Source organism: Tamandua tetradactyla, chromosome 20 (assembly GCF_023851605.1).
Source record: "Tamandua tetradactyla isolate mTamTet1 chromosome 20, mTamTet1.pri, whole genome shotgun sequence".
Taxonomy (NCBI): domain Eukaryota; kingdom Metazoa; phylum Chordata; class Mammalia; order Pilosa; family Myrmecophagidae; genus Tamandua; species Tamandua tetradactyla.
The window spans coordinates 25,382,126-25,403,850 of NC_135346.1; the positions used below are offsets into that span (position 1 = coordinate 25,382,126).

Consider the following 21,725-nt stretch of genomic DNA (forward strand, 5'->3'; position numbering starts at 1 on the left):
TGTAAAAATAAGCTGCAGCAGAGCCCAAGAAGCAGCATCTGGATAATCACTGGTCCCACCACAGTCGCTCCAGGATAGCGTGCCAGTTACCTCATTTCTCCAAGCCGCAGGGCCTTAGCTATCCCATCTCTCTGAAGAGAGTTTGTATCTACATAACTTTCAAATTTCAATGGTTAGCTGTTATATTGCAGCTTGCATGTAGTGAGAACGTAAGAGGTTGGACAAAACACACCTTATTCTCAATTGAAATCCTACAAAATACTTTCTTAAATAAATTTCTGTTTTTCACATGCAGAATGAAAAAAATGAACTTGTTTTCCATTTGTTTGGGATCCAGATAAAAGTTTCCAGTTTGCTTGGGCTCCTACTACCACATTTTCTCTCCACTGTACGCATGGGATAACTGCTCTCAGGCATGAGAAAATGGCTTGTGCGACAGCCGAGGAAAGCAAAAGATCCTAACATCCTGGTCCTCAGATCTTTTGCAGTACACATTCTCTTCTCTGTCAGGAAAAGCCTTGCTTAATGGTGCGAGGAGCTGGCTATTCAGCTCTCCTGAGCCTCTCTCAGAACATCCTGCTGCCTCTGCTGAGTCACAGCGGACCATTTCCCTAAACACTACTTTCCTTACACTAAGCCCCACTCAGCAAGTTGCAGAGATCAGAAGCCAGACGGCACATACGGCTCGGCGCCAGCATTGCCCATCTGCGTCCTGCCTGGTAAGCATCAGCGTGGAAAGAGATGAACAGGCGGCAAAAAACCAGACCAGGACCGAACGCCACATTGGAGTCCACTAAACAAGGCTATCTCATGTATCACCATTGTCTCAATCTCCTGGAGAACTTGCAGAAATGAAAATTGTGATTCAGTAGGGCTGAAGTGCCCGGTGTGCTGGAACTGCCTCCTATTGCCTCTGCAGAATGCACTGTTAACCTCTCTCCCAGCTCCACGGTCAATGGGCTAATATTGGTAGCTTGCCATCTGCCATGGTGGGAGTTTTTATTTCATGCACATCAGTAAACACTACAAGTCAGGCCCTGCCCTCCCCAAAGAAGCTCGTTGTAAAATATTAACCAGAAAACTACTAGGCATGAGGCCTGAGATTCTGCATTTCTAAAAAGCCCCCAGCAGATGCTGCTGCTGCTGGTTACTGGACACACTCTGAGTTGGAAGGGTGTAGCGCACAGGTCGTGGAGTCAAACAGATCTAGAAATAAATTCTGACTCTGTCTCTTAAACAAGTGTAACACGTATAATCTAATAAATTCAGAGTAGCTTGTATAAACTGAAGAAGCATTGCAAATCACTGGGTTTGTTGCGTGGCCTAAAATGATATGACATCTTCTACTCAATATCTTTGGGCCTCAGTTTCTCCATCTGTAGAGTGGGGATTACTAATCCTAGTATCAATTAAATGGTGTACTTACAGCACACTGCCTAGCACAGAGTAAACCTCAGTAAATATCAATGCTTGTCATTGTCATTTACCAGAATATGATTCTAACAAATTATGATGCCAGTGATAGAAAACAGCAAATAAAAAGAAAAGCAAATACTTTATTTAGAATGGGTAAGTACCATGAAATATCTATATGAACATTTAAAACATTTTGGTTTGCCATTTAATTCATTCATTTTCCTTTATAAAACTATCTCCATGGTATTAAGATTCCAGGATGTTCAGAGGTGAGGATGGAGGGTGGAGGAGAGGAGGAAAAAACTAATTTTGTACTTTGTGTGCCTTGAAAATACAAAAGTTGTTTTTCTTTAGAGAAAGCATTCTCTCCCTGTTCTTCCTTTCATGAAGATAAAAGTATTTCTCCTTGACATGGAGACAACATTAGGCATTTTATATTTCTGAAGCCCATCACATTCCTTTCATCCCCAAGCTCATGAATAATTCATGTTCAGGGTTGGAGGTGGGGGGTTTCTCTAGACTTCCCATGGAGCAGAGTTTGTAGTTGCACAACCAGCTTTTCCATAAATCACCTGTATCTCTCCAGTGTGTCTGGGTGATGCCTGCCCCCTGCAGAAGATAACTGGGTGTTTGTATTACCGCTGGCTCTGAGTTAGCATAACAAGTCTTCACCCTATAACTGCGGGAGTATAGCAATGGAACATGAATTGTGACACACGGGAAGGGAAACTTCTTTTCGTTTTTCCAAACAGGTGTAATAAGACTGGCAACAAACTCATTTTATGGTCTTTCAAGTAAAAAAAAAAAAAAAAGACAATAGATATAGAAATTTCAAGTGTAGAAATTAACATAAAAAGCCTATTTTCACCTAGTTTTCTGAGATTGGTAAAAAAAAAACAAAAAAAAGTATCCGCATGTGATGTTCATTAAAGTAAATAAATCAAACAGATAATATTGACTTAGCCAGGTATTTTTTGGCAGTAATTTTCCATGGTTTGTGTTTTCCAGCACCAATACGTGGATAAAACAAAACGTAGTTTCACTAGTAACCAAAGCTCCTATAGCATTAATTCCCAGTGTGGTTTGGGGTATATTAAGGCAGGGGTGCTGGAGGGTGGCTTGGGGAGGCTGACCATGGCACCCAACTTCCACTCCCCCATCCCACTCCTGATCTGGAGTTACTTTCCTTAGGTGGGAAGCACATGTATCTCCAAAATATCACAGTTTATATTCTTTTGCAGTTCAAGCACTGCTTTTCCTTGGCAGAAAAGCTAAATGCAAAATAAAGTCCTTCTTAACCATGCAGGCTAAAAAAATCCCGACAAGATTATGTGTGAATATGCGTTTTTTCTAGGATTAATATTCAAGATTTTCATAGGGGTATCAAGAAGTCTATGATCAAACAAACAAACAAACAAAAAAACTGTTCAAGCGATAAGTACGTAATTTCAGAGTGATAAAGGCCCTATGTGACTTTGGATCTACCAGTTACTAAAGCCGTAAATTACCATTTATTAGTCATCTGAGCTTTCTTTTTTTTTCCATCAGTAAAACTAAAATAATACCAACATTGCAAAATTGTCAAATTATATATAACCTATAAGAAAATGTCCAGCACCCTGAGTACATTTCAGCTCTCTGACAGAAGAAGCTCAAACATTTCACTTAAAAGAGGAAAGGGTGTGGCAACTAAATGTACAGTATTTGGGCATTGGTTTCCTATAGCTGGGCCCCATATGTCACTCACTGTCATCCCTCTCCCATTTTGACTGCCCCAGTAACCGTATAATATTATCTAGCTATCTTCTCATTTGACATATTCCCTCTGTAACGACTTCCGATGCTTCCCCAAAAGTTAAAATCCAAATGAAAATGGCTTGCATGCATGGTCATTAAGAATGATGCTTTTGAGTTGAAGTCTCACTGGCATCATTTCTTTCCAAGAAGTGTTTTTTTTTTTTCTCCAAACTGTCACATGCCGTCATTCTACTCCCCACAAAACAGCAAACGGTTTAATGAGGAACTCAGTTAACATTGGCTTTGTTTTCACAAATGGGGAGATTTGGAAATAGAGGGGGATGTAGGGGAATAGTGTCTGGGGGAGGCACTAAACTGGAAAGCCGAGGGTCAAAGTAGCCTTAAAGCACAGCTAACCAGTGGCCCTGTAAATTACACCTGCCAACCCACTGAGCAAATTGAAAAAACAAAACAGATCAGGCAAGGCCGTGAAATGTGGCCAGGGAGAGAAATCTAGCTACAGTAGCAAATGGAAGTGCTGCCAGGAATTGTTCATGGTACGGTGATGCTAATTTCAGGAAAGCAATACAATTAAGTTGCCAGGCTAAATGATAGCCACATGCTGATGAGTATAGATTACCGGCCCTAAGAGAGAATAAAATCAAAGCTAGTACAGGCTGCTAAATGAAGTATTTCTGGACCATGTGGATTGGGAAAACTGCCTAAGATTTCCAAGTTCAGTTTTCCAGCTGTAGCTTCTTAGACCATCCCTTAGGGCGTGTCTTCACTGCACTTTTAACTAGAAGGCACCTCTGATGCCCCTGAGGACATAGAGAAACGTTAGGTACTTAATGATTTTTACCATGTTTTATCCACTAGTTCTTTTTAGTATAGAGCTAAGCAGTTGATTGCAATGATTATGTCTTTGTACCTTCCTGAATTTTATTTAGAATCAACATATTATGCTTTATTTCAATTAATTGTATATAAATTTCATCTCAATACATGACATAAAGTGTATTAATTATGAATTAAATCAAATGAGGGGCTGCCACATGATTTAAATATAATTTTCTAAACTTCTCTGTATTTCCACAATGAGCATGGGTTATTTTTTTAATCAACAAAAATAGACACAAAAATCAGTATACAACTTTGCATATATTAGATAAAATTTATATTTAAAATGTTAATCAGAAAATAGCTGACTAGTGAGAAGTAAAAGAAATGTTAATAGTAGTCATTCCCAGGTGATAAGACATTTAGTAGTTTCTTCTTCCCTTTTGTATTTTCTGAAAATGCTATTTTTTAATGGAGAAAAGTATAATTTTAATGGGGTTGATTGATGTTGGAAAATGCCTTATTAAAGGGATCGCAAGTTATTGTGTTTGGCTGCCTGGATTGGTTGGAGAGTTTCCACTGACTTTCACATCAAGCAGTTATATTAACGACATCTTTTGTTGTATATTTCCTGGAACGCTACTTCTTGGGATGTAAATAGCTGTTACAGGAAAAAAAAAAGTGCAGTTGTCAATTAATTTGGAAATGCTAAGTTACCAAAATTAAACACATGAAAACTTTTAAGAACCTTTAGTATATTAATGTGCACTATGCATTCACATGCCCAGAGTAGAATATGCTTTATTTTGGAAGCTTATTAGATTCTGGAACTCATTCTTCTATGGACAACTTGAGGGATTCTGCTTTAAAGGAACACACTTTTGGGAAGATTAATGTAAGAGCATATCCAAGATTAAGTAAATCTAGGCTATCAGAATCTGAAGTTTTTTATATACAACAATATTATATGTAACATGTATTATATAAGTGCAGATATACATATATATCCCATATAAGTCTAGAATTTATTCACTAATTTATTAGAATATCCATTATAGAATTCCTTTAAAGTGCCTGTTCCTTTAGAGCAATGCAATAGAATTTGATTTATAAAACTCCTTATTTCTCTTCTACATGATAATGCTCCCTGAGCACTCTGAACATAATTTGTGACTACAGTCACATCAGTGAATTGTATGTATTTGCTCTCATAGCAGCTGCCATCTGAAACTATGGGCTTCTTGAGGTCAGGGTGCTTTTTCAGTCATCATAGGCTCACTGGCACATTAGAGGTTCTCAATAAATATCTTGAATAGATTCACTAGACACATTATAACACAGGGTAAATGAGACTTTGCGGGAATCAGAGAGGAAAGGCTGTCCTAGAGCCAGAATGCCTTGGAAAGAATAATTTAGAACAAAAGTAGGCATAATAACAGAGTGCTTTGGACTTACAAAAAAGAACTCATAGTTGAATCAAATTAGCCTGATAGAAGTCCTGGAGGAAAATGAAACTGACAGGGCAGGTCTTCAAATTAGGTGCAAAACTTCCCTTGAACCAAGCTTGTAATAAAATGTAATGAAAATATTCGAAGTAGAGCAGACAGTTGTGTCTTCAAGAGATGCGTATTTTAAGATGTGGTGAAATAGTCAGTCCATTAAAATGAGAAGAGCTGAAGGCATAGGAGTAAAGGGGACTTAAGTTTAAGAATTGAAAAAGGAAAATGTGGCCCTCAGGGAAATAGATGTTATTTAGGGCAGAAAGTAGACTGTTTTCTGAATCCCTAATTGCCTTTTTTTCTTGCTTATGCTTTGCAAATTCTCCTTGGGCAAAAAAAAAATTGCATTGAAACTTGTGATGCAATTGGAATACATTATTTCAAATGGATGTGCTGCAATGACTGATTTCAAAGGCTCTGTTTTGGTTATCAAAACAATAAAGATAAAAGTTGGGTACAAGGGATCAATGACCATCTTAGCTGGTTTCCAATCTCCATATTTTTGCCATCTCATGGACTTTACATTTGTGTATTTGAATGTCTCTGTCTAGCTACTCTCATTGTGCCCTATACATGGTCCCGTGACTGGCATGGCTGAGGAATTAATCCTAAATTCACTCTGATAAACAGAAGACATTAACCCAAATGAGAAAATGCTTTTTCTGTGCACTTGTCTTGCATTTGTCTCTCGCAGTGCATTGCCCTTTCAGTTGCCTTAATATCCTAAATAATACAGGACATACATATAAACAGCACTCTCACTTGATAAGTTTGGTACTCCATCATTTATATAATTGCTTGCAGATTAAAGTCTTAATCAGTCAACCAGACACTGACCTAAATTGACCAAATAGGCAGATGACAGAAAATTACAGAAACTATTATGACTTAATACATTAGTTTATTATGTAATTTCTAAATCCTGAAATCAACCCTACAAGATATCTTGCACATTCCCATTCTACAGATGAGAAAACAGAATCTGTGACATTAAGTAATTCATCCATGGTCAAGAAGGTACATATTGGATTTATGAATCAAGATTTGTCTCTTGACAAAGGAATGCTTTTTCTGCCTCCCTAATTACTCCAAATGACTTAAACTCAATGGATTTTCTTTAAATATCAAATTGCTTCCATAGTAATGTAGTTCTGGTTTAAAAAAGAGGAATATTTTAATATGTCATCACAACTTTGCTCTTTTAGCTCAATACAGCTGAAAGACCAATAAAGTTGAAGGATGATACTTCATTTAAATGTTGCATTTTCTACTTTCCTTCAGTGGTTTTCCATTCTTCAGAAGGGAATTTCATCTTGGCATTCAGAGTTTTTCAAAGAGCTGGCTTCTCCCTCTTTTTCCAACTTCTTATCTAGCCAAAAGGAAATAGTTGCCATAAATGGGCTGTAATTATTCTCACACATGCCATACCCTCAGTCTAGAATGCCGTTCTTTGTCCCAGCTCCACTCTAACCCTACCAGTTTTCCACTCTCCCTCTTCCTAAGTTCTTTCTTACTTTTCCAAGACACCACTGCCTCTTGGAAGTATTACCCACCACCACTACCCAGAATGCTGTTGGGCATGCCTGCTGCTACTCCTAGAGCATGTTGGGCATCACTGGTTTTCCTCTCCTAGTAATATTTCATGGCTTCGTGATAGGAACCGCAACTTTCCCCACCTCGTCTCCTCAGGGTCCAGCACAGTGCCTGGCCCACAACAGACATGGAATCAATGTTAGTTGAATAGATGTTAAAAGGGGAAGCAGATTATTTTCATTTCCCTTAGTGTATCTCAAGAAAAACAGACTGGGGCGGGCCGCGGTGGCTCAGCGGGCAAAGTGCTTGCCTGCCATGCCGGAGGACCTCGGTTCGATTCCCGGCCCCAGCCCATGTAAAAAACAAACAAACAAACAAAATACAATAAAACAAGAAAATGTTTAAAGATGTTTCCCTTTCTTCCTCCTTTCCTTCCTTCCATCCTTCCTTCCTTCTCTCTGTCTTTCCTTCCCTTCCTCCCTCTCTCTTAAAAAAAAAAAAAAAAAAAAAGAAAAACAGACTGTTTTGTTTATATATAATGGGTTTTCTGGGTAAAGAAATATCCCTGAATAAATACTTGGAAGTGATTTGGTGAACGGATTAAATGGGCAGTTTTCAGAATCGAAAAGAAATAGGCTTGAGCTCTGAGTTTATATTCCAGCTGTGCCACTTGAAATTTGCCAGTTGCTGACCAGCTACTTGACCGTTGTTCTCCCGTTAGGCTTTATCCCGCAGGACTACTGCCGGGTTAGATGTTTGTGATGGTCTCCTACGGCTGCTGTAACAAATTACCATACACTTGGAAGTTTGAAACAACAGAAACGTATTTTTCTGAAGTTCCAGGAGGCCAGAAGTCCCTAATTTAAGTGCTGGCAGGCTCTAAGACAGAATCCTTCCTTTATTCTTTGAGCTGCGGGTGGCTCCTGCTGTTCCTTAGCTTGTGGCACCCTAACTCCAATCTCTGCCTACCTTGGACTCTACGTGGCCTTTCTTTCTGTGTGTGTGTCCATGATCTCTGTTTTTATAAGGACTTCGATCATTACATTTAGAGCTTTCACTCACCCTTAATTAACTACCTCTGCAAAGACCTGATTTTCAAATAAAATTGTACTCTTTTGCTCCAGGTAGACATGAATTTGGAGGGAAATTATTCAACCCAATACTCATCTGCAAAGATGTTATTTCCAAATAACATCTGCAAAGATATTATTTCCAAAGATGTTATTTCCAAATAAAATAGCATTCACAGGTACTGGCGGGTAGCACTTGAACATATCTTTCCAAAGAACACCATTTTTGCGGGGGATACAATTCAACCGACTGCAGTGGTAGAAGCTCTGTTAAGTTTAGGCACAATGTCTGGTACAGAGTTAAGTGCTGAATTAGTGGCAGATTTTTATTTTGGCATTAAAATGCCCAATTTCAAATAGCTAGCATTCAGTGGCCAGGGTGTAGAGGTGGGAAAATGGGACCCAGACTTCATCATACAAAGTAGCTAAACCCACTAAAGTGAATTTACTTGTCTCAAAGCCACTGCAATGGGCCCCTGCCTTGTAATGGGCCCCAAACTGTGGCAGGCACCTTTCTCCCCACTTCTGCTTTCATTAAAGAATAACCCATGAGTCCTGCCAGGAAAATAATGAAACATTCCAGACTGTTAGATCTTAGCAAAGTTTAAACAAAGACGCAGTGGTCTGAATTGGCTCTGGAGGCCCCTTCAAAGCTGAAATCCACCATGTAATGACCATGGCATGAATCACAACTGCAAAAAGCAGCGTCTGTGCATGGGGGAAGACGTGCTTCTTTTCTGCTTAGTTACCCCTGCTCTGCTGAGAAGCCTGCAACTCAGGGTGAATTCTAACAACATATCCTAATGCGTGTGTCGGAGGTTACATGTTTTAAATGCCTTTTGACAGGATAATGGATCAATATGTGTTTTCATATTGGTTCTCTCTATTTTTGCCATCCTCATTTTCTGAGCAAGCAGCCAGGCCATTTGTATCTTCTGTTGCCCTTGCCTCTGGCCACTTTTCCAAGATAGAAAGCAAAGAAAAATGTGCTTAAGGCCAATGCATCTTCCTGTATTGGGTCAGAGGCTTCAGAATATAAAAAATAATAATGTTGAGTGTTTTGGAGAAGGAGGGAAGAGAATAGGGTATCCCCACCCGGGGGCGTGACTTAGAGATGGCAGAGTCAACTTGGGCACCAAGGGAAACTAGAGCCTAGAACTACGGGCATCCCAGCTTTGGCAAGCATTCCCATGTCCCTAACATGGCCTGGGAGCAAGGGACTTGTGTGCAGCAACAATGAGAACATCAAGGTAACAGCCAGGGTCGACAAAAGTTGATGACCTTACAGAACCACCTGATGATTTAATGCAGCCAAAGCACCTCATAATGCCATAAGGTGGGGGGACTTCCCACATGACTGAGACTGATTTTTCTGTTTCCCTTCAAAATCAAAGATAACTTGGCAAGGGTCACACAGCCAATATGTGGCAAAATGGAACTTAGAAAATCTGACTTCTTGTTTAGTTTTCTTCCCACTGCGTTAAAGTATAAATCCCACTGGTAGAAAAGAGATCATTTTTATTCTTCAGTGAAGGCTGTGAGAATTGGTGGATATGGACCAACTATTGTTATATATGCCACGCCCACTGAGAGCTATGAGACAGGTTAAATATCTGGTACTACTAGAAAATGTTAGTAGACGTGGCTCTTGTTAAAGTGTGATGATTGTAATCCTGCAACATTCCTGCCTTTGTGAAGGAGTGGAGGCAGCTAAAGGAAAGAACTGCTGTTACTGGTGATTTACCACCACGCTGCACCGTGATTTATACAGGTACTTGTCCTGCTCACCTCCAGGACAGGGAACACTTCTGTCAGGCTCAGAAGTGCATATCCAGTGTTCAGCACAATGCCTGACCCCTTAGAAGTGCTCAGTAAATATTCATTAAAAGAGCAAATGGTCCCCCAAATTCAAAGTCGATGACCTAGATAGGGGCTAGAAACATAAGCAGAAGCAACTTAACTTCACCCTAGAGTAAAAATAACCAGTAGATCTGTTTCAAGAAAAGAAATTCCCAATTGAGGGAATTGCAGAGAGGCTTGGGTTCCAGGTAAGCTCTGCAAGCCCTATCTCTCTAAGGAAGGATTGCATGGAGTCATGGGTAAACACAGAGTAGAGAGCCATTAAGACTGGAAAGATAGGGTGACTTGAAAGGAACATCTAAGAAGTCTTCGAAATATTTCTCCTTCCATGTCCTTTGTTGGACTTTCTATTTTTCTTCTGGACTTTGCTTCTTCTATATACAGTGCTTTCACTACAGGGACTATAATCCCTACAGCTCTAATCCCTTCATGCCCCCAAGCATCACTAATCATTAATATTTTCTCAGTTATAGCTTAGCCACTCACAATATCCGTGGTTCTGTGAGCGATCGACTTTCCAGAAATGTACCAGCCAAGCCACTCAGCTTTTAGAACCTTGATGTACTTCACTTCCCTCCTACCCACATTGTCCTTTGCTCACGCCCATCTGATTGACTGCAGCTCCTCAAATTTTGGGTCATCAGATTCCAAAATGTTGCTACCAATTCTACTGTCACTTGAGATTTATTAACAAAAACAATACCAATGTCAATAATGGCTAGTATCTATAGAGTTTCCCAGATACCGGGCATTGTGCTAAGGACTTACAACAAAAAAAAGATCTCATTAATTCCTCACACCCTGTGTACAGGTACCATTTTACACATGAGGAAGGACAGTGAATCGCAGGTGACAGAGATGGACAGGGACAGATTTAGAATTTGAACTGAGGTCTGACATCTGTATTCCTTAAGAATTCTTTCTACTTTCAAATCCATCCAAATCTTAAATATATCTTCTCTTATAGCCTTGTGCTTACTGAGGTCTATCCATTAAATGAACAAACTCCCCTACTCAAGAGAATGGAAACAACTTCCCAGGGAAAGATCTGGAAGACAGCATGCTCGCCCGCAGCGTGCAGGGTACCACACTCAAGTGAACAGCTGCATCCCCAACATATGGCTGCTTCAGCTCTGTATCTATAGGCAATAGTCAGTATTATGTCTTCCTGCATTACTTTATTCTCTACCCTAGGCTCATGCACACTTTATTTGGGCTTATTGTCTTATTTGGTTAATTTTGTCACTTTGTTTAGTAAATTTTGTTCAGGTGCCCAGAGGCCCTGAAATGCACAGTGCCAAAAAATAAACGTTATTAAAACGATAGCTATTAATATAAACATTGCCAAGAGATAGTTTGTTAAGATGGAAGAAAAGCAAAATATTGAAAGTATGGTTGCCAAAGAAAAAGCATAATTACTACTAACTCTTTCTTTTAAGTCCTTCCTCTATGTTAAGAGAGCTTTATAAGGTGGTTCTGGAAAAGGAGATTCCACATTATGTGCTTACAAATGGCTAGAGACACAGATGCAAATACATAGCTCATTGCAACTGGAGAAGGCTGTTTATAAGCCCAGATGTGGATTTATGAATTAATGTATTCCATGGTATATAAATGAAGATATTTTAGCTATATTGCCTTGTGGACCGTAAAAGGGTCCAGTTGCTGAACAAACCACTTTCCAAATGTCCATTTTCCCAAGATATCTTCTGGGTCATAGTCACTTAGCAATAAAGACGAAGCAATAAGCTGCACAGGCAAAGGGTTTTAGAACTCGGGTCATTACTGAGACACATGAAGTAGCTGCAGGGAAGCCTAAAGAAGAGTACTTAGTGGGCTGGTCTCACAGCATAACTTCAGGGAGGAAAAAAATAAATAAAAAAAAAAAAGAAAGAGAACTTCCTGTTCTTACTTATACTCTATTTTGTTTCTTTCTCTTATAATGATTAGAAAATGGAAGGACAGAGATTGAAAGAGGGTAAATATGAGAAAAGAAAAGAAACAACAGAATGGTTTTAGAAACGTTTAGATAAGCTTACATTCAGAGAAGGATTAAAAGTAAAGAAGAGAAAACCATGTTAAACACCATGTAGAGAGTTTTTCCCAATTTTTGAGGGATGCTTCCTGATTCTCGGCCTAATCCCTGTTACTTGCCTAGAAGACCTCGAAAGTGGAAGTCAACTACCTTTAGCAGAATACCTAAATCCATTGTGGAGTTTAGCCAGCCCATGAAAGCCCAATCCCCTTCCAAAGGAGCGTAGTGAGTTGGGAGGTCTTTAGGGTCACAAAACTCCAAAGCATTTTCGATGCCCAGCCAGGGTTGCATACCATTGAAATAATAACTAAAAGCAATGCCACTGAATACTTATGTGCATACTCATCATGTGGGGATCTTGTTAAAATGCAGTTTCTGATTCAGAAGGTCAGAGGTGGGTTATCTTTTTCTGTTGGTTGCATAGTATTGCCCAGGCTTTCAATACCAAGTTATGGTGCTGTATTAAGAGGACCATAAAGTTCAAAACTACTTTATAAAGATTTTGTTTGCTCCAAAATTATAATTCCCCAATCTTTCCCAGCAATCACACCTTCTCTCAGCATACCTACTCAAATTCATTACACAGGATGGGTTTAGGGAAATAAATGGAGCCTTATTTGGAGAGAGAAATAGCTACTGTACTCTTTATCTTCTATCCCAAAAGTACTTTCTTCTATTACTTATTTAGAGTATGAGTATGAAGTATTTTACTTCATTATTCAGGATTTCTGAAAAAAGGTTGACTTTTTTTAACTGTAAAATAAAATATAGATATAAATATATAGAAGCCGTTTGAAGGCTAAATCAAATCACTAATGTAAATTCTTTACCTCAGTGTCTATATCTAGTAAGAACTTAACAAATGGTTTATTATGACAACTTTCTTTCTACTTAATGCACTCCTTGCCAATTTAGGCAGAAGATGGGTAGTGGCTTAGTGAGATGATTTGTGCAAAACAGGATCAATCTTAGAGGAATCAGTTTGTTTCTCAGCCTCAGGTAGGTAAACTGAGTCCACTCCCTCCCCACCTCCACCTCCCTTCCCAGAGCCTACCTTCATGGCCTGAACTTACGAGAGCTTGCTGGATCTTTCAGAGAGCACTCAGAGGAGGGGCAGGGGTCTTTTTGTGCAAAGGGCATAGATAATTGCTGATATGTTACTCCCTATGTTTGAGAGAGGTTTCTAGAAATAATGAAGGAAACTTCTTTAAAAAAACAAAAAAGAAGAAAGAAAAACTCAGTTTATAACACAGCCTGAAGGTGCAAGACTTTTTATTTGCCACATTCTGACTTGAGCTAATAATAATTGCACAATCTAAAAACACTCAGTTCTTCATGAGTTCACTTGAAGCCATGGAAGCACAAATGCACAGTCTCTTCTGCTTTGCACCATGATTAAATTGCCCTTGTTCAAATGCAATATGTTATAACTACTTTTTTCAGCAGCTATCCAAATTCTTTACGTGTTTTCAAAGGACCAGGATCAATTTGATCTCCATGTCCATATTTCCTGTCACTTTCTCCACGTAAGCACTTTAACGAATCTTTGCAGAAGGAGAGATTAATATAAAAGGAATAATGAAACATTTGACTGATATTGTTTGTCATTCTTCATTAATTGTCCCCAAGTTACCTTCTTAAGCCCTGCAAACAGAATAGAATGGGCTATGTCGATAGTCCATGTAGCATATTAATGAGAAGAAATGCAACTAAAGAAGGCTTTCACTTAACTAGAGCAAACAGAGAAATATACACATCTCCATCTCTCAGCTTTTTGTACTTTCTCCAGGGGTTCAGTCCAATTAGCCATTTCATATTAATCACTATTTGTGCAGTAGATTCTTCCTGTGGCAGCTTTCCATTTTGAAGTGTCCCTGAAGACCAAAAGACATTTTATATTTCCTTGGCTACTCTGCCGGATCCAGAGAAAGCAAACAACACTTTTCAGTGGGTGTATTTCAATTTATTATTTTCTAAGTCGATTCACATTTCAGTCCCTTTGATCTTCAAATTCCCTTAAGAAATGTTCAGGCTGTGTGCACCCTTCAGTGACTAGTGCCATCCTTAGCATCTAGTAGATATTCAAGAGAATTTTCTCAAATAGATGGATCTCAATTTGAGAGATAAGAAAGTCAAAGCACAGAAATGCAAAGGGATGAGAGATGACAGAGATATCTCTTGCCAACTTGCTTAGATGCTAATAGGTAAGTTTCAATAATTTATAAAAAATTTAATTGAACGACAGTGACCAAATGAACTACAAGTTACAGTGTATGATACAAGGCCACACCAATTAGAAATTTTAAATATTTGTATTTTCAGACAACATTGCCTTCAAGTATTTTTGTAAACTAGTCAAATAACACAAGTTAATTTAGTAATTGATCTCTTTATGATTCAGAGAACTTGTTCTGGTCAATGTTCAACCTATAATGAAAAATGCATTAAAGGATATCATGTATTGGCTCTTTCCCAGGTTTATATATGAACTTCATATTTTAGAGAAATGACCTTTGCATTTGAAGTTGACAGTTTAGATTCACTCTCCTTTGAAGCACACATGGATCTGACATCCTCAGACCTTCCTTTGATAGAGTTGCTAGAAATTCTTTTAATAATGTTACTCTTTGCAGCGTATTTTCAGAATAGTTATCCTTCTGTGTTAGAGGTAACAGTCATTTTCTCCAGGGATCAAACTCCCTTGTTAGAAAATGTGTTCATGCTATTAAATATCACATGTGATAGGGTAGATGAATGCAATGCCCCTGGTCACAGGTGAGTGAGTCAGAGTGGAGCCTTGACTACATGATTTGAGAAAGGAGGAGGGGAGTGGAGCTGAGGGGAGATGTGGAGAGGGGACAAGAAGCCAGTAAGGCATTACTTCTGGCAAAAGGAATCTGTGAATTTCCTCCATATACTTATAACGAACTTCTCTTTTGCTTGGCTTGAATTGCTTTACATGTCTGCTCGTCTGCTTGTCATAATAAGATCATACCTTATTTAGGTCTTTAGGCAGCAGTATTTGTCACAGTTTTTGGCTTAGGACAATAGCTCTTAAAAATGTATTAAATAATTATAGAAGCAACAAACTATTGTTTTCTAGAAAAGGGCATTGCTCAATTAAGGAGAATTTCAGATTGTCCAAATGAAAAGTAATAGATAAGTGGAATTGCACACGCTAAAACTGGTAGATGCATAGATCTGTGAATGAAGAACACAACCTTCTCTCTCCCATTGATTTTAGGACATGAAGTCAAATAAATGAAGTCCTTAAACATGAAAAAAGTATTAACAGAATTACAGAGGGTAAAGGCTGTAGGGACATCTAGTATGTCCTCCTGTTAAATACAGTAGTTCCGTATTCACTGAGTAGGTCCTTATAGCTTAAGCGTTCATTTTTTTAGAGCTACAGTATGGTTTAGGGAAAAAAGTCTGAGGTTTTCATTTGAGAAATAGAATAGGTCATGGATTTTGAAAACAGATAGAACAAGGTTTGAATCTTGTTGCCACCACTTACTGCTGTGTTGTGTTAAGGAATTTACCTAACCTACCTCACACTGAATTTCCTCAACTATTAATTGGGCTAATGATGGTGTCTACATTTTAGAATTGTTAAAAAAGAATGCAGGGTGGGTGATGGTGGCTCAGTGGGGGAGTTCTTGCCTGCCATGCCAGAGACCCGGGTTCGATTCCTGATGCCCGCCTATGCAAAAAAAAAAAAAAAAAAAGAATGCATGAGAAAATGAAAATGATGGTCTAAAAAAGTAAATAATAATTAGCTAAGTTGTTTTCTTAAGCCATTATTTATTCGATTTTTTTTTTTAGGAATAAGCAGTAAAGTTTGTTAAAAAGAGAGAGTGCCCAGTTTAGAGAGGTTAACTCGGACATGCCCAGGGGAGAGACCCACACTGAGTGGAGAGGGTTAGCTTGTTTGATAGGGAATTTCCCCAGTGGCATGTTTCCATAGCAACCTTTGAATACTAGGTCACCTTCTTTGCTCTAGGAGGAGACAGCTAACAGGATTCACGGTTTGTTGTCACATACCTGAAATCTGTCTTTGGGCAAATGGTTAACCATCTTTAGGACCCTATGCCTCTTATTATTAATTAAGAGTTTGCTTTGGGCCCAGAATTTTACAGGCTTTTATGGTTTGGGGAGGATTCAATGGGTTTAGGAGGTTTGGGGGTGTTAGGGAATTTTTTGTCCCAGGAAGTTTGCAGCTGAAGTTTTTGCAGCTCTGATTTAGTTCCTTTGGAGCTAGATAAGAAACAAGGGACTTGGAGTTGTCTGTTAACTCTTTCAGAGCTGAATAGGAAACTAGGGACTTACAGTGTCCTATTTTCTCCAGCTTCAATCCCCACCCCCCACCAAGAGTTTAATCCCTTTACTCTTAAAGGGAGGTTGAGGAATAAATTTTTGGTGTTTTCACAGAGTTGAGAGAGTATATGTAGCAATGTGCATAATTGTTGATAATGTTGGAAGGGCTGGGAGATATCAGAAAACGCAAATACATTATTATGTTACCATTCACCCCATCCCACCACTCTTTTCACTCTTTCTGCTACCTCTTCCACATAAATCCCTGAGCATGGAAATAGGAGATTACAGGTTTATAGTTTGCAATGTTGAGAAATGAGAAAAGAATAGCATCTGAGGGAAGGCAAGTATGTTCTGGCTGGCTTAGAGCTGCTCTGCTCCCCACCCCCTACTGTTCATTTATTTTGTCATATAATGATGTTCCGGCCACACTTGAATGTGAACAGCCCTCCTATGTGCTGGTGTGCAGTTGAATTAGAGGAGTTATGGTGCCCAGGATGCCACGTTTAGTATTACCTAAATCGAGCTGTATTTAAACACGTCACAGATGGGCAGGTCCTGTTTAAATGTACTCTGGCTTTCTCTTTGCTGAAGATGAATTTCTGATTTGTAGTTTACTGCAAACACCGCCACGTCTAGAGATACCCGGGACTTCGTGATTTCGATATTCTTCAGTGAGGTCCAAGGAACCATTGGCCTGGGCCCCTGCAGGCCAAGGTTGGGACAGCCAATGGGGCTTTTGGAGAGGCTTCGCTCCCCCTTGGGGGCTCTATGCACTCTCGGGCCCAGTGTCCTACTTTTCCACCTTGTGGACAGGGTCCTGGAGCGCTCTCCATCTTCGAGCCTCCTCTGGGTCTTTCAGAGCACTTTCTCTTCCGGTGCCCCAACTCTCCACATAAATGGCAGGTTCCAGGTGGCTTTTCCTCCAAGTGGCCCTGGGTTGGCTGTGACCTTTCATAGCCAAAGCTATGAAGATCCATGCCTTATTCTGGTCTCTCCTTGCTTTCTCTTCTGCAGCCGAAATGCAGGCCTCAAGGACCAGTGTCTTATGTGGAAGACTTTGCTCTCCTGGGATCTTTGAAATCACTCCTGGCAGTCTTGCCAGAATATGTAACCAGTGCCCTGCTGGCAATGGTGCCAGCTGAGCCCCAATCCAGGATCAATAGTCTCAAACTAAACAAATTTAGAAACGAGAGGGTCCGTAGGAATAAGCAGTAAAGTTTATTAAAAGAGTTTATTAGAAAGAGAGAGCACGTGTTAGAAAGTTTAACACAGACATACCCAAGGAAGAGACACATCTATTTATTTTAGTTTAAATCTCTTTAAACGGATTATTAGATATAATTAGATATAATCCCAGCATCATCTTTAAAGTTTTTTAATTAAAGCAGTTTATTGAAATAAATTCACATTCCATACAATACATCTAAAGTATACAGTGTCATCTAGTATATTCACAAAGTGGTATTCATCACTACAATCAATTCTAGAACATTTTTATCCATGAGAAGATTCACTGTGTTAAACAGTCCCATGTTTCATCCTCTGGCTTTCCTTCTAGTGACATACATGACCCTAAACTTTCTCTTTCAATCACAATCACACCCACACATCTTTCCTGTTAATTATACTCACTATCATGTGTTACCATCATCTCGATTCATTTATAAACATTTACAATCAACCTTATTACAAAATCTGCACAAATTGAGCATCAGCTCCACATTCTCTGACCTCATTCTACCTTCTGGTGAACTGTGTCCTAGATATTAACACCAGGAGTTTGCTAGTTGTTAATTCATATTAGTGAGGTCATTATTTATCCTTTTGTGTTTGAATTATTTCACTTAACATAATGTCCTCAAGGTTCATCCATGTTTTGACATGCATCAAGACTTCATTTCTTCTTACAGATGAATAATATTCCACCGTATGTATATACTACATTTTATTTATCCATTCATTGATTGATAGACACCTGGGTTGATGCCACTTTTTGGCAATTATGAATAACATTGTTATGAACATCAGAATACAAATGTCTGTTCACATCCCTGCCTTCAGTTCTTCTGAGTATATACCTAGTAGCAGAATTGACAGATCATATTCCAGTTCTATTTTTATTTCCTGAGGAAATGCCAAACTGTCTTCCATAGCAGCTGTACCATTCTACTTTCCCACCAGCAGTGAATAAGTGTATCTATAGCTCCACATCTTCTCTCACAGTTGTAGTTTTCTGTTTTTTTTTATGATGCCCATTCTAGTAGGTGTGAAATGATATCTCATTGTAGTTTTGATTTCCATTTCCCTAGTAGCTAATGATGTTGAATATCATTTCACATGTCTTTTAGCCATTTGTATATTCTTTTTGGAAAACTGTCTTTTAAGTCTTTTGCCCAATTTTAAATTGGATTATTTGTCTTTTTATCATTGAATTGTAGGAGCTTTTCATATGTCTTGGATACTAAACCCTTTTCAGATATGTGGTTTCCAAATATTTTCTCCCACAGAACTAAAAAACACCATAAGAGAAGAGTAGGAACAACTGTGTGCCAACAAACTAGACAACTTAGATGACGTGGACAATTTTCCACAAATACATGAATGATGTACACTGACTTAAGAAGAAATAGAAGACCTCAACAAACCAATCACAAGTAAAGATATTGAAACAGCAAAAACTTCCTAACAAAGAAAAGTCTAGGACCAGATGGCTTCACAGGTGAGTTCTACCAATTGCTGCAAGAGAAATTAATACATATCCTGCACAAACTCTTCCAAAAAATTGAAGGAGAGGGGACACTATCTAACTTCATTCTTTAAATCCAACATCACCCTAATACCAAAGCTAGGTAAAGATATTAAAAGAAAGGATAAATACAGATCAATCTCTCTAATTAATATACATACAAACATCCTCAACAAAATACTTGCAAACCAAATCCGACTGTGCATTGAAATAATTATACAGTATGGTCAAATGAGTTTTATCCCAGGTATGCAATGGTGGTTCAACATAAGAAAATCAATTAATGTAATACACCACATTAACAAATTGAAGGAGAAGTACTACATGATATCTCACTTGATGTAGAAAAGCATTTGACAAAACCTAGCTTCCTTTCTTGATAAAAACACTTCAAAAGATAGGAATAGAATGAAATTCTCAATATGATAAAGGACATACATGAAAAACATACTGCTAACATTGCACTCAGTGGGGAAAAATTGAAAGCTTTTCCATTAAGATCAGGAATAAGACAAGGCTCCCTACTGTCACATTGTGCTGGAAATTCTCGCTAGAGAAATTAGGCAAGACAAAGAAATAAAGGCATCCAAATTGGAAAGGAAGAAGTAAAACCTTCATTATTTGCAAATGATATGATGCCTAGAAAGTTAAAAAAAAAATCTAGAGCTAATGAAAAAGTTCAGCAAAGTGGCAGGATACAAATTTAACATGCAAAAATGAGTAATGTTTCTACACACTAGGAATGAGCAACCTAAAGAGGAAATCAGGGGAAAAATTTCCATTTACAAGACCAAGTAAAAAAATCAAATATCTAGGAATAAATTTATACAAGGTTATATAGCACCTGTATTTAGAAAACCACAAAGCATTGCTGAAAGAAATCAGAGAAGACTTAAATAAATGGAAGGAAATCTGTGTTCAGGGATTGGAAGACTAAGTATTGTTAAGATGTCAACTCTGCCCAAATTGATTTATAGATTCAACACAATTCCAATCAAAATGCCAACAACCTATTTCACAGACTTGGAAAACCTATTTCCAAATTTATTTGGAAAGGTAAGGGGCCCTGAATATGTTTCAAATAACTTTAAAATATCTTTAAAAAGAAAAATAAAGTTGGAGAACTGTCACTTCCTGACCTTAAAGCATATTACAAAGCTACAGTGTTTAAAAAAGAAACAGCAGGGTATTGGCATGAAGATAGACATATTGACCAATGGAACTGAATTAAAAGTTCAGGAATAGACTGTCACATTATGGTCAATTGATTTTTGACAAGGCTGCCGAGTCAAGCCAACTGCAACAGAGCAATCCTTTCAGCAACTGGTGCTGGAGGAACTAGATATCCATATCCAAAAGAATGAAAAAAAGACCTCTATTCACAGGTTAAAATGAATTAAAGATGTAAACATAAGATCTTCAAAATCTTGTGATATGTGGTGGTATCTTAGATCTTTCACCCAAAGCATGAGCAACATTAGAGGAAAGGTGGTTGAAAGTCATTTCCATATTACGTATTCTTGATGTGATCCATAGTGAATTTTTACTGTATTTAGAATCTAAGGCATCATATCACTATACACATAACATTCTATGGCTCACAAAGTACTTCCACAATGCATTGTAACATACAGCTCTCCTCATTCACTTATTCCTTCATTCATTGGATAACTGCTAGATGACTTCCATGTGCCTGATTCTGGGCGATTATCTAGCCATTCATCTGTGCAAGTGATAGGCATGGCCCCTGCCCTCCTGGAGCTTACCAGCCCTCTGGAGAATATTTGGTCAGCTGTAGTTTTTATTTTCTCCGTTGTTAAGATGAAGAAACTCAGGATCAGAGCATTAAAGTGTCCGAGAGCGTAGTGTTGGAAAGTCAGGCCAACACTGAATTCTCTGTCTGACTCTAGGAGTAGAGGGACCGTTGTTCTCTGCAGGTCTGTGGAGGGCTCTCTCCTTTAGAACTGAGGTGCCTTGGACAGAATTAGAACAAGTCCCCTTTCTACTGAATATATTTTTAATGATTTTGCTTCATTCGCCAGAGGGCTAAAGCCAAGTGGATGCTATGATTCATCAGCCTCATTTTCCATATGTTTGACTTAGGATTTTCTCTCCATAACAGTTGATTAGCCACTCTGGTGATTTTAAAGTGATAAAATCTGATGATAACTTGACCCAATTTCTACTGATTGATAGTGGCTCTGGTCTCCCTGGCAAAAGGAGCAGAATTCCATTGACAGACCCCAAATTGCAGCCAGGCATTTGCGGCTTCAGCCAAGCCAACCATCTTGATGAGGCAATCGTGGTGTGAAGGCTACAAGCCAGTCTTAGAGGTAAGAATCCGCTAGCCTTTCAGTTAGATAATGCCCAAGTCACACAGACCTAGAATGGAGTGATGAGGTTCCAAATCCCATGCTGACAGAGTTCTGATGATAAAGCTCTGGATTGCAGTTTTATTATGCAAGGCCAGGTGAGTTTTCTAGTGTTTATATCCTTCCTCTCCTTAATGCCCTTTAACAGCTCCCTAATGCAGATAGGATAAAATCTACCTTCCTTAACATGGCTCCATACTTTTCATGACCTGGCCTTCACAGCTTCTTAGAGCTTCATCCCTCACTGACCTTCCCCATATTCCCTGTTTCAAGTCAACCAAAATTCTTATAGTCTCA

The 21,725-nt window shown here is 38.7% G+C and overlaps 1 long non-coding RNA gene across 1 annotated transcript in view; it reads right to left on the bottom strand.

The window, feature by feature from the left end:
- Window positions 1-6,420: 6,420 nt before the first annotated feature.
- LOC143664495 (uncharacterized) overlaps window positions 6,421-21,725 on the bottom strand; it is a 173,926-nt gene continuing 158,621 nt past the window's right edge. Inside the window, exon 5 of the long non-coding RNA XR_013166445.1 lies at window positions 6,421-6,861. This is a non-coding gene — a long non-coding RNA (uncharacterized LOC143664495). The remainder of the gene's footprint in view (window positions 6,862-21,725) is intronic.